Below are 8624 nucleotides of genomic sequence, written 5' to 3' on the forward strand. Positions count from 1 at the left end.
TCGCATGCCGATTGCCGATGATAAACCCTATATAAGCTAACCCCTAATGATAATGCTAACAACACACAGCTGAAAGTCTATATAGTAGAGTAGTATCAGACAACAATCTTTAACAAAATCTAAATGCAAATAAAATGCAAATACAAAATCCAAGGTCAACACCCACTTGTCAATCACTTGGCGGTGGCACCTGGGTCAGCACTTGCCACTCTGGCCACTCCTCTAGCTCCACCCCTGGCACAAGCCAGTCTACCCTTCGTGCCGGTCCAGAGCCAGGGTAAATGGTCAAGTAGGGCAACCCTTTTATCCACCATAAAGGTGGCTTTGGTTAACAACTGCTGACAGAAATTGTGCTAGTGTTTGCTGAAGACCATGATGCAGAAGAAGAAAGATCTCAGATGTTGGTCTCATCTGATCAAATGCCTTTTGTTGTGTGCTTTGAGTATCTGGGAGCACAATGTAGTCTCTCCTCGTGCTGCTTAGATATCTTTATATTCTGTTTGGGTCATAGTTTTCAACGCGTTCAGTTTTTCTATTTTCTTTGACATTTTCTGAATTATTACATCGCATTATTTATGAATTTCCAAAAAAGAACTGGACTTACCAACTACAATTCCCTTGTCTTCATTCTTAATTTGCTCTGGGTTAGACTCTGGCTTCTACATGTAAGGCTGATGGACAAGTTATCTGCTGTTTGTAAACATTCCAGTGCAGCTACAGTCGTAAAAATCTCTATCAAACTTTTTTAATCTTTTATTTCAAATTTGACAGATGTACAAAAATATAATAGAAAATAAAGAAACTGTTACAAAAATACATAAGCAACAAATATGTAACATGAATATAAGCAAAATATCACACAAAGGGGTCTGGTTATGAGATATTAAATTTTTTAGAAATTGTTCTTATTTTTCCAAGTTTCTGATTATTCAAAGTTGAGTTTTTCAATAGAGGCAGTGTATATTTTTAAATCAGACTCTTTAAAATCATTCCATGAGGGGCTTTTTTTTCACTCCATTTCATCTTGTGGACATAATATTTTGCCAAAATTACAATAAGATTAAATATATTTCTTCTGTTGAAAAGTTTGAATTGTTGAAAATGAGCAAAATTTGCAATTTTGATAATACAATGTTTTTTTCTAATTTTTGCTGTAAGGAAACGTTGCACATCTAACCAAAATAATACAACATGAGGACAATCTACAAACAAGTGTTTAATACTTTCACCTTCATTTAAACAAAAAGAGCAGTTGTTACTGACACTAGGAAAGAAATGACAAATATCTTTAACTGGATAAAATCTGTGTACAATTTTGAACAAGAATCCTTTGATCTTATTATTAAGTATATATTTATGAGGTAATAAAAAAATTCCATTCCATATTTTTTTTTACTTAAATAATCCCATCTGTTTACATGTGGGGACAGATAAAGCATCTAACTGATCTGATAAATCCATTTGTAAATTTYTTATGCATTATGCTGGTTCCTTCAATAGAAATTGAATCATGAAAGTACAATTCATCAAGATGTATGTTTTGTGCTAAAGAATGTATATTATGAGGAATAGATTTAATGACCAATTCAAATTCATTCAGAGGTATATCGATGTCATTTTTGATTTAAAAAAGTTCATAGCTGTACCACTCACCATTACTGCCGAGTAACTGGTTTACCAGATTAATATTTATATCAACCCAATTATGGAGATATAATGATTTGTTTATATGCAGTATATAAGCGTTGTTCCAAAGGATGCAATTATGTGGAGAGTAGTTGKGTTTGWATAAAAGAGCCCAACACAGTAGAACCTGCTGATGAAACTTAGCTAATTTAACTGGAAGTTTTCCAACTGCGAAAGGACAACGCAATAAAAAATTTAGACCCCCTACTTTACTAAACAAATGATTAGGGAAAATATTCCACATAGAATTTTCTCTATCAAACTTGAATGGACCACTCAGGAAACTGGAGGGTGGGCGGGGTCTGAAGCGCCTTTGCTTTAAAGAGACAGTGTCAAAATGAGTTGATCTGAAACACACCTAAAAAAAGGGGTGAAAGAGGGGCTTGTAGACAATGTAGTTGCAATGATTATTCAGTATCATCTGTCATCTACTATTCACACTAAATGTTCCATTACGGTGCAGGAGAACCTGATACAGCATGTCGGCAGACAAGCATATCATGGTAAAGCTGTAAACAATCAGGACAAGCTTGAGGATGACTGGATGCTGTTTTGCCATGAGTTTTGGCCCCACCCATATGATAATCAGGTAGCTCAAGGATACACAGGGAATTGGCATGGGAATGTAGACCAGCTGCCAATTGTCTGTCCTTTTATCTGTAAAGGGAAAAGAAATGAGAGGAAAGTGGACATAAGAGTGTAGATTCTGCTGATGTTTGGCAAAAATATGCAAAGTTAGAAAGATGGTATGCTGTACTAAATATAAAAAAATGAGCTAAAAATAAAAAACTACCTCCATTTTCCAGAATACTTGGGGAGAATAATTGGGCTCTCTGCCACAGGGTGACAGCTTTGTTGCCCTGAGATGGAAACACATGAGCAGAATGAAGTGTCATTAGTGTAAAATAAGGCTAAACACATGAATTTACATTTACAGGAGGTGCAACTCAAAAATAGTTGATATGATGCTAGTTTAAGGATAGAAACAAAATACAAATGCAATTTGACCTGAGAAAACACATCAAGCTCAGCCCGATTTACAGATGTTTTGCTAGAATTTGGTGTAGATGTAGTCACAACACATCAAGGACAACTCACTGCAAACATTTACCACATCTGTGCTGAAAACTTTAGCATTTACTGTTGGAATCAACCCTATTTGTTTGTTAGCAAAATATTGCACCAACCACAAGATTTTGATAAAACTTTGAGAAAGTAATAATCTGATGAACATCTACAACTGACTAGATTTAGTGTAAACCCAAATCAAGATGGCTGCCACTGCTAATCAGTCTTAGCAAATGCTAAAAAATGGCTATAGCTCAATCAGTTTCACTGATATTGACTTTCAGATTGATGCAATAGGAATGCACGACTGTGACGTTTTGTGATAACATATTACTTGTAACTTTAAAATTTTTGACCAAAACAACTTTCAAATTGAGGTTATTTTAATCTAAAACTCTGGCATGAAATGCTGTGGGTGACTTTCATTCATTGAGCCATTCCAGGCCTTTCTGTTTAAGACATCAATGTGTTGTTTTGGAAAGCTTTTCAGTTGTGAGAAGTTAAAATTCATTAAATCAAGTTTTACAATGATGAAATACTTTACACCCCCAAAGAAAGATTTATATTTTTACCCTCAGTTTGTTTCAGTACAAGTTTTTAATAGCAGATGAAGCATGTTAAGGAAAGCAGACAAATTAATGTGGGAAATGGCAGAAAAAAAAGCAAATAAACTGTCCATCAGTTCATCACAAATCACATATTACAATGCTTTTTCAGAGGACCTGTTTTTTCCATTAATCTGCCAGGACTACAGAATATGCTGATATAGAGAAATGTGCACTATTCCTTTGATATAAATATACAAATAAACTTGTTTAACAAATTGTATTTAATTGAATATGTACAACAAAATTAAAGTAAATTAAGTTCTTATTTAAATATGAAGCCATTTATTAATGTGCAAATCAGTAAAAATTTTTGTTAAAATTGATTGGCCGATGTTTGACTGGGATCAGTGAGAGGTTCATTACAGTCTTTTCTCATCTCCTGTTTTTGCCTTAAACATAATATATTTATTTAAGTAAAATGAGGCTTTCTCTGTGTGTTGTTGAACTGATGACAAAGCATACAACCCCAGGCATAAAGCATGCTTAGGCCTGGAACGGATACAGAGTCAGAGGAGCCCTCAACTAGGACCCAGCTCATTCCAGTGGAAGTGCAAGCTTTGCATCTTTTCCAACTTTTTTTTACAAACACCGTTTTGCAGACAGTTATGTGCAACACTAACCAACATGGAAGAGCTCTCCATTCTTCACCATCCAAGCCATGGGTAGACATAACCCTGCAGGACATGTTTTCCTTTCTGTCTGTGGTGTTATACATGGGCTTCGTCAGGTGTCCTGATCTGGCTGATTACTGGCGGGTTGATGGAATTTTCAATTTTTCATTCATACGGAGCCTCATTTCTGAGGAAAAATGGCTCTGAATCTTCCAGGCTCTTCACCCAAGTAGTGTGGAAGATGATGCTGTGAACAAAAAGAACAAACAGACCCCAGCCTTTGATGATCTGGAAAGATAAAACCACTGTACGAGCAGGTAAGAGAAGCCTGTTGTCGGAACTACCATCCAAGCCAGGAGATCTCAATTGACGAGAGGAAGTCTGTCTGTAGGGATTTTATGCTTTTTGTTCTAGCTGACTCTAATAGCGGCTACACGTGGGACTTTTCGGCACACGAGGAAGAGAGCAATGCTCCCAGCGACAAGAAGTGGTGCCACGATTCAGTCATGAAGCTAATGGATACGTCATTGTTGGGCACTGGCTACAAATTGTTTGTCTATGACTTTTACGCCAGCCCAGCTCTCCTCCATGATCTGCTTGAGATTCAGATGTGGGAAATGTGGTAAACTCAGAAAACATGGACAGTGGTGCCCGAAAACCAAACACAATGCCCTGGACCCAACATCTCCTCGTGGTGGCATGCGTTGGTTTCGCACAGGCTCTCTGCTCTTTGTTCAATGGCGAGACATCTTCCTCTGCTCCACCATCCACACAGCCCATGGGAATGAAACCGTCAGCAAGAAGGTAAAGGACAGCGCTGGATGCAGGACCGTCAAGGAGGTACCCTTTCCTCCAGCCATAAAAGATTTCTATCGGTATGTACCATGCTGTATATTTGGCAATATACTTTAAAATGTGGTTTGTTTCTTATATTCCTGTCTATTTTTTATTATTCAGGTGGATTGGGGGAGTAGAGCTGTCCGATGAGCTGACTGAACCTCATAAAGTCCTCCACAAGAATCAGAAGTGGTACAAGGCATTCTTTTACCACTTTGTAGAAATTGCCGTCGTGAATGCCTTCCTTCTTCACAAAGATCTTTGCAAAGCACAAGGGAAAGCACCGATGAACCAGCATGCATTCAGGGAGACACTGTCTAAGCAGCTGCAGCAGGTAGGCTCACAGAGTAGCACGCCTGAGCCAAGCAAAGCTCTTCACCTGCCAGTTTTTATCAGCGGCGAAAGGGCTGGTGGCCGACCAAAATGCCAGAAGTGCCATGCCGAGACGGCGGTCAAGTGCTCCTTGTGCGATATCCCCCTGTGCTTGGAACCAAGGAGAAACTGTTTTAAAGAATGGCATGCTGAAAACAACATGAGTGTTTAGACACTGACATAGTAAACGCTGTATTGCTGTGTGTTGTAGGCTTTTATTTTCACATTTTGTTTTACATTATAGAAATAATTTAGCATAGAACTTGTTCTCCCTCTCTTTTTTAGAGAGCACAATAAGGAAATGAGCTCCTCATTTTGTCAATAAAGAACAAGTTTCCTCTTTGTGTACACTTTAATAACAGTCCTCACTGATGAGGGTATATTGAAGCATTCAGGAGACAAACGTTTAATGCTGGTGGATCCTGGCATTATCAAAAGTATCCATTTGGGAGACTCCAAATGGACATTTTGGATAATGCCTGGACACTGAAAAACAAAACAAAACTTTCTGCCTTTTTATAAGAGAAATATCTCAAGAACCACTGGAAAGAATGAAGCTCAGAAAGTAACCACAGAGTGTACAAATAATCTCATAGCATTCATAGTTACCCAATCCAAGAATGTCACTGTTAATGATCCTTGTTAACACAACATTTGTCATGACTCAGTTTAAAAAATATTGGGCAAAAATTGTTGTGGTTTTAGGTGAGGATCATCCTCAACAGATTCTATAGAGGCTAATACAACCTCAGAGATCTCACAGTACCTTAAAAGACTGCATGTTATAAAATGGAAGATTGTAAATGTTGTTCAGTGTCGGAATTTATGACAAATGTTCCTAAATTTTACCCCCCTCAGTGGTCTTACTATAGAAGAACATCCCACTGCAAATTTGATTAAATCATCCAGTGTTGATCTGGATTATGATTGAAGGATTATGTTCACTAATCCAAATGTATCTCTTGATAATGGATAATGACTAATAATCCTCTGGATGGATGAATGTCTGATGTGGAGAACAGGTTGATACGTACAGTATATACAATGCCTGCTCTGTGTTAGTGCTGCCATCTAGTGCCAGAGAAGGAAGTTCTTTCTTTAAAATGTCAAACAGTAGGAGTTCACATTTATTCATAGGTTTGTTTGAACCTGTGTATCACATGGTTATGTTCACTTTTCTATCATTTAATTTAGAAAAATCTTAATAAAAAAGATGCCTTATTAATTCTGTTGGATTGACTTAAAAAAGTTCTGTTTTTGTATTTGTGTTTCCTTGTTTTGTTGGCAGTTTTTTGATTTTGATACATTAAAAAAAATACAAATTGAAAGAGGTTTCCAAAATGGTCGTTTTTATTAACTTCACAATCACTCAGATTTTCCTTTTTAAATTTTAGAACTGTTTTTTAAGATTCGCCTTTTCTCCTTCTTTGGYTCTTACTTCATCTAAAAATGTGCATGAAACTTAAGCATAATAATACAATTATTACTAGCAATAAATAAACGGTGTAATCATCTTTCCATCATTTCAGTACCAGAATATTGTTGAGGTAGTAGTTTTTTTTTATCTCTTTAGAACACTTTATTGATGTAGACAATAAATGAAAAAGATTTAAATGTCATGGCACAGCCACTTGGTAGAGTTGATACTTCTCAGCAAGGATTTAAAACTAACCTAAACTTATTTCACACCTTGGTCCTAAACCTAACCCACTATCCAAAATCAGCTTCCGAAGTTGTGGGGACCGGGCTTTGGTCCCCACAAGGAGCATCCGGTCCCCACAAGGCTGCATTTTCCTGAGAAACTGTCACCAGCAAGTAGCACGAACAAGACCTAAATTATGATCTTCTGAAATAATTACATTTAAAATAGACTAACAATTATTTTGTTTGCCATAAATGTTGCAAAGAAGTGATGTTAATGCAATTAAAAATGGATAAAAAGTATCATGATGAATATTAATACTATGTCATTGTTTCTTTGACCTGATACCAGTGTTTATCATCCAAACATAGCTGGGAGCACAGGTCTCTGCTRCTGTTGTTTTGTGGGTCAAAAGTTGAAAAGTTTGGGAACCATTGCTTTAAATGACCTCTGTTAGGTAAATCAAAATAAATATCTAAGAAGCCCAATCAGGCTGCAGCAACTTAAAGGTCAGTGCTGCAGTGAGGTCACAGGTTCAATCTCAAGTTGTGTCAGGAAGGGTATCTGGTGTAAAACAATTGTCAAATTGCTCACTGCGACTCCTGAAGAAGGGAGCAGCTGAAAGAACAACATCTAAGAAGATCAATGAGCGGCTAGTTCAGTGATTGCTGCTGTCTCCACTCTCAAATGTTTCGTAGCAGTTCATTATAAAACAGAGGTGGACAATCCTGGTCCTGTCATAAACCTTTTGTAAAGTCTTTCGTAAATTTATAATTAACACATTAAAAGAATCAATAGTACATTTATTCTGTGAGGTGATCAGTCTCCACTTTTAAAGCAACAGTAGTCTTGATTATTATTTTGTTTTTTATTAATACAGTTCAACTGAGGCAACAAGCCACCTACAGAACMAACATTGAATCTGTGATGCTCATCATTTGCTCAAAGTACATCTTTCAAAGTCCCATACTGAAGAAGTGAAGCTGTTGCTCATGTTTTTGTTGGAGTGTCTTTGTTGCAGTCTAAAAAATGTATTGATGCTGAAGGGCATCAGAGGGCAATTGTTTTTTTTTTTTTATTATTCATCACCACCTGCCTGATACATTCAGTCTGTCACAAAAAGCTGCATGTATTTAATATTGTAATCTCCCAGTCACTTTACTACCCTTTAGTGTTCTTTTAGGGCGAAAGAACCCATTGAACCCCACTATAAATGCATTTTTGATCCGATACTTATCATGTCATTAAATTAAATATGCACTTCTAATTTTTTTTTCTACATCCCTTCACTTAAACTCACTGGGTGGTGCTTTGCTTTTACTGTATATTTGCAAGATGCTGCAATATTACGATGAAGTAATTGGGCCACATGACAATATGTCCTTCTCAAAAAAATTAGCATATTGTGATAAAGTTCATTATTTTCTGTAATGTACTGATAAACATTAAACTTTCATATATTTTAGACTCATTGCACACCAACTAAAGTAGTTAAAGCCTTTTATTGTTTTAATATTGATGATTTTGGCAAAAACATAAAGAAAAAAAACAAAAATTCCTATCTCAAAAAATTAGCATGTCATGAAAAGGTTCTCTAAACGACTTATTAACCTARTCATCTGAATCAATGAATTAACTCTAAAAACCTGCAAAAGATTCCTGAGGCTTTTAAAAACTCCCAGTCTGGTTCATTACTCAAAACCACAATCATGGGTSAGACTGCTGACCTGACTGCTGTCCAGAAGGCCATCACTGACACCCTCAAGCAAGAGGGTAAGACACAGAAAGACATTTCTGAAC

The sequence above is a fragment of the Austrofundulus limnaeus genome, unplaced genomic scaffold, assembly GCF_001266775.1.
Source record: "Austrofundulus limnaeus strain Quisiro unplaced genomic scaffold, Austrofundulus_limnaeus-1.0 Scaffold24, whole genome shotgun sequence".
NCBI lineage: Eukaryota > Metazoa > Chordata > Actinopteri > Cyprinodontiformes > Rivulidae > Austrofundulus > Austrofundulus limnaeus.